Here is a 6,029-nt window from a genome sequence, read left to right on the forward strand (position 1 = left end):
CTCTCTCTCTCCTTTCCCCCCCTCCTCTTCATGGATCTTTAAGATGACAACTCTATGCAGATGCTGTCTTTTATAAGTGTGTCAAAATTTTAATTTAAAATAAAAACTGAAAAAAACAAACCCTGACAGACATATTGAAACGATAACAAAAAATGAATAAAGAAAAGGATTGTTCAGTGTATTTCTGTGGCATCACGCAATCATTCTTGCTTTGTGTCTTTTTAATCGTCTTTACCTTCTTTATTTAAATCTGGTCTCGAATGAAGACCTGAAGCTGCATCGTGAGGTCCACAACTCACCTGGTTTTACACAGTAATTAATCCCACTGCCTACAGATCATTACTAATGCAAACTATTAAAAATTTTACAGTAAAATTTAGAGATACTTCAACTCCTTCCCTTGGGACAGCACCTCCCCTAAACCCAGAGGAAACAATTGACCAGATTCCTGGAGAGAAGCATGGCCTCAGACTTGGAGATGCCGACTCTTACTTCAACCATTTCGCACTCAACAGCACTCCAGTGGTGCTGTAGGTCACAGTCTGATGAAGGCAAAAGAACTACATCATCTGCAAAATCCAAAGATGTAATTCTGAGGTTCCCAAACTGGACACCATCCTCATTCCGGCTGGACCTTGAGATCCTGTCCATGAATATCACAAACAGGATCAGAGACAAGGGGCAGCCCTGGCGGTGTCCAGCACCCACAGGAAACGTTCCCTGGGAGGCTGACAATTCTGATACTCCGATATGTGGAGCACACCCTCCTGGCACCCCTTTTAAAAATGGGAACCACCACCCCAGCCTGTTACTCCACAGTATGTCCACGCAACACTGAAGAGATGTGCCAGCCAAGACAGCCCAACAATGTCCAGAGCCTTCAGTGTCTCGGGATGCATCTTGTCCACACCTGGCACTTTGCCACAGAGGAGTTTCTTGATTACCTTGGCAACTTTTATCATGAGTCTGGATAAAGCTTCCTTGTAAGTCTTCAGGCTCTGCCTCCTGCAGCTGCAGGCCTTTTGACTGATCAGTACTTGTCTGCTTCAGGAGATTCCCAAGCCAACAAGGCACAAAAGTCCTCCTTCTTCAGCCTGATGGCCTCCTTCAACACTGCGGTCCATCAAAAGGTTTTCAGTTTGACGCCACAACAGGCAACCTCCCTTTAGATGCAGGAGACACTCTTCTGGAGTTGGGAGTTCAAGACACCAAGGACATTGGCTTCCACCAGATGTTTCTAGTTCACTCTCACTACATGCATGGGTTTACAAGGTCTGTCTGGCAGCCTTCGATCTGAGCCAACTCAACTTCAGGCAGTGATCAGTTGACAGCTCAGGTCCTTCATCTGTCTGAGTGTCTGAGACAGGTTTGATGACTGGACTACAAAGTCGATCATCGACCTTTGGCCGAAGGTGTTCTGGTACTAGGTACACTTATAGTCCAGCTTGTGCTCAAACATGGTGTTTGTTCTTGCCAATCCATAACGACCACAGAAGTCCAACAACAGAACACCGCTCAGGTTTAGATCAGGCAGACTGTTCCTAATCACCCCACTGCAGGTTTCACCATTATTGCCCACATGAGCGTTGAAGTCCTTCAAGGGAACTATGGAGTCCATGGAAAGACACCACCAGGACACCACCAAGAAACTCCAAGAAGGTGGAAGCGCCAATATCTAGATGGAGTCTGGAAGAGTCGCTCCCTTTGCGTCAAAATGAGCCAGCCGAGAGAGTTTGGGCATTGATAAAGATGCTTCCCACAAGGTTTCCCCTTTCTAGGCGCATCAGTTGGAAGGAGACCACGAAGTCGGACCAGAACTCGCTGGACGGATTATTTATTTCTTCTGGCCTTAGAAGATCTCTGAATCTCCCAGGAAGATCTGGAAAGCGTTGTTGGGGGGAAGAACGTCTGGAATGACTTGCTTCATGTGCTGCTTCCACCACCAAACCCCAGATAAGTGAAAGAAAAAGGAAAAATGTATGTTGCTATGCTCAACTTTGAGCATCAATATCATGGAATATATCATAGTCTCAACTGCAAAACTGCACCAGTTTAATGTATATGACAACTATTTCTAAAACAGTCATATTACAACTCTGCTGAATGTATCTTCTGTCTGTGAAATAGCAACAACAACGATGGTAATCAGATGTTTTATAGAACAGTTTAAGCTCATTGATCAAACCAGTTTGCAGCATTCAGGGCATGTTTGAGAGTCTTTTACATTCTCCTCAGATAGTGTTCAGTTCTGGTTCTGTCCATTTGTTCTGTTGCCATCCTCAGATTGTGAACAACAGTTATGTTGTGTGATCTTGATATCAACACCCATCTTTTCAACAGAAAACAATGCTGCAGGAATTATCAAGGTTTTAATTAATTCAGGAAATAGAATCTCAAACTTTACTTTTGGAAAGGTAAAATATGGTTATAATGAAAAATGATTTTACCACAGAGTGAATCATATCTAGAAGGTGATCCTGGTATTTTTCTGTTGGGAAAAATGAGACCTTTCATTTGCTATAACTTGTTCTGACCAACCACCTCTCACACATGCTGACATGAGCCCTGAAAGTTTAGCCAAAATGCACTTTTTAAAGTTTTCTCAGGTTAATTATCAGAAAACAGATCCAGGGTACCAATACTTGTTTATTTGACTTTATGTCATAGACATTAAACTGGTGCAGTTTTGTTGTTGAAACTATGATGTATCTCATAATATTAATGCTCATAGAAAAAATGAACATTAAACTAGATTAGATTGTGACATGTGGCATGGATATAAAACAGATTTGGTTCTTAGTTTTTAACAGAACCTAAATGTGTTTTTTAGCCCTGAATATTTCATGTGTCTATCTGCTGTACTGATAAAGTTGTGAGGCTCAGAAATGATGAAAAAATGTCTATTAGAAAGTAAGAAATTTGGACCCACCTCTGTGTAATTCAAGGGCCTGTAACTCTGTAAATATTCATAGTATGAAGGCATGACTTTGCATGGCTTCACTAAATATACTGAAGTTAGTGTAGATAAAGAATCAGCTGATTCTGAGGAGGTCAGCGAGGAGCTTTGTATAGATTTATTTGATTTTACACGGAATGATTCACTGATAAATGGCATGGACAAAATAATGTTGCTTTTACAAACTCCTTTTAAAAGTCTTAAAATAAGATTAGATTAGAATAACTATGATTTTTAAAAGTATAAAACATCTCTATAAGTTTTATTTTTATTCCAGAAATATCTTAAATCAGGCTGCAAGGTGGCTCAGGGGTTAGCATTGTTGCCTTGCATCAAGAAGGTCGCCAGTTTGTGTCCCGGTGAGGACACCCGGGATCTTTCTGCGTGGAGTCTCCATGTTCTCCCCGTGCAGCGTGGGTTCTCTCCGGGTTCTCCAGCTTCCTCCCACAAGTCCAAAAACATGTTGAGGTTAATTGGTGATTCTAAATTGTCCGTAGGTGTGAGTGTGAGTGTGCTTGGTTGTCTGTCTCTAAGTGTAGCCCTGTGATAGACTGGTGACCTGTCCAGGGTGTCTCCTGCCTTCACCCTGAGTCAGCTGGGATAGACTCCAGTCCCCCATGACCCCAGTGAGGATTAAGCGGTGTATAAATAATGGATGGACATCTTAAATCCGGAGATGAAATTCAGGCCTGTGTGAAGTCATTTTGTTGCCTATTTATTTAATACTGCTCAGAATTTCAACCAAACTGCACTAAAAAGCAGGTTTTAAATTGAATTCATGTTTTTTTTAAAAATCCCTTTTATTTTTATTGTTCCAGTGTCAAACACCAAGAAGTAAATATTTTATGTTTCAACTAAAACTTGGAAAATAAAAAAGACACATCTGAAGGCATTTCTCTACACTTTTAGTCATATCAGGTGGGTATAAATGACTTTGTATATATAAAACTCACAGATGAACAGTAACAATACATCATCAAACAGCACCAAGAATCTCTCCTGTGCCATTTTGCATCCCCAGATTAAAAAAAAAAAAAGATTATTCTGAGCACATTAATGCAGATAAGTCAGAACAAATTCAATCTTTCCTCATTTTAAATATCTTTTTGCGTTTAAATGAAGACCAAATAACAATTTATTTATTTATCCTGGCATCAAAAATCATCAAATCATCAAAAATGTGAAAGTCAAGAATGTACAGACATAAAGACGTTTCCACTTCATTGTGACTTTTGACAGTTTACGTTACATTAATAAATGTTAAAGGAGCATACATTTATTGTAGTTCTGATTCCTTCATGTGATACACAATTATGAGAAACTATCATCATAGCTACAGTCTGATGATCGTTTCTCGTTATTCACATCTTTAGCATTTCAATACAGAATTCAGATTTCAGGAAGATGTGATGAAATAGAAAACCTAGATATAATTATGCAATTTTTGGTTTCTCATAATTCACATGATTATGAGAAAAATACTTTGCAATTGCAAACAAATAATCTCACATTTATCAGAGAACTTCTGACTTAATTTCTCATAATGCAGGTTTCAGAATTACAAAATAATATTTCTCATAATGATGAAAAAGAGGTCGTTAGTATCAGATCTGGAGCTCATCGGAGAGTTTTCACGTTATTATTGTAACAATGACCAAATCTCAAGTTCTCTCATAATTAAAATATCTTCAGTTTCTTCTGCTTACAAGGTTGAATTCTACAATTCTGAGAAAACAGCTTCGATTTATCAGAAAACATAATTATGAGAATGTGAATCTCATTCTCATAACTACTTTTCTTACAGTCTTAGTTTATTCAGTCATGAGATTTATAATTACAACAAAGTAAAACAGCTGTAAATATTAGAACATGAATTTATTTTGCTTTGTCAATGTAGAAACTTAGATTTGAGGAAGGGATCCAAAATGGCCGCCACAACCAGACCTGATGCATCACCTCGGACCAAACACATGAACATCATCACTTTTCATGTTCTACTAATCACGAATCCTTCAACTACACGTGACATATCAGGAACAGGGTCAGTAGCTAAAACTGCTGAGAATATCTGTGTCAACCAGCGAGTCTGTTTTCAGTCAGTTCACATCTTTAAACTGTGTGAAGCTCTCTGATCATCCAGGAGAAGAAGTTTGTCCTCCACTTCAGCCCTCAGTGTCACATCTGATCACAATCCGGACCTTCAGAGTCATTTTTTTTAACATGCAGAGAAGAGATATCTTCTAAGACCAGAGAACATCAGGCACAGACACCATGAGTCCAAATGTTCTCTGCTGTCACTGTTTCTGCTTTTCAAGTAGCAAGAAGTTCAACTCGCAGCATCTGTTTAATGTGGAGAAAAGGTGAAGTCAGGATCTTTAACTAAACTAAACCAAACAGGGTGAAAACGAGACTGAAGTCACAAAATAAATAGAATGTAGGTGAGGGAAAAAAAATGGTCCGACATTAAGTTTCATCTTCATGCTATAGATATTTTCAGCGTTACGGGCCCTTGGAGTACACAGAGATGGCTCCACATTTCTCGCTTTTTAAGGACTATTTCTATCATTTGACAAATGGTGTGGAAAATAAATTCTGCCTCAGGGTGAATCATGTCTAGAAGATGATCCTGGTATCTTCTGCTGGTCAACATGAGATCTTTCATTTTCTATAACTTGTTGTGACCAACCACCATCACACATGCTGATGGTGAACTTTGAACCCAAAATGCACTTTTTAAAGTTTTCTCTGGTGAATTATCAGACAAACACATCTGGAGTAGCAGTGCTTGTTTCTATGGCTCTATGTCATTGGCATCGAACTGCTCCAGTTTTAATGTTCAAACCATAATACTGATGCTCCAAATTGGTTCCAGAGAAAATGAACAAAAACCAGATTTAGTCTTTAGGTGGTGACATTGTGTTAAGTTCTTCCTTTTTTGTGATGAGGTTCTGTCTTTTGTTGGTATTTTTGGCTCGTTTTGTGGTATTTTGCATCATTTTGTGGTGAATTGGTTGTAGTTTTTAACAGAACTCACATGTGTTTTTCAGCCCTGAAGATTAATGTGTCCATCTGC

The sequence above is a fragment of the Stegastes partitus genome, unplaced genomic scaffold (assembly GCF_000690725.1).
Source record: "Stegastes partitus isolate 25-593 unplaced genomic scaffold, Stegastes_partitus-1.0.2 Scaffold508, whole genome shotgun sequence".
Lineage (NCBI taxonomy): Eukaryota > Metazoa > Chordata > Actinopteri > Pomacentridae > Stegastes > Stegastes partitus.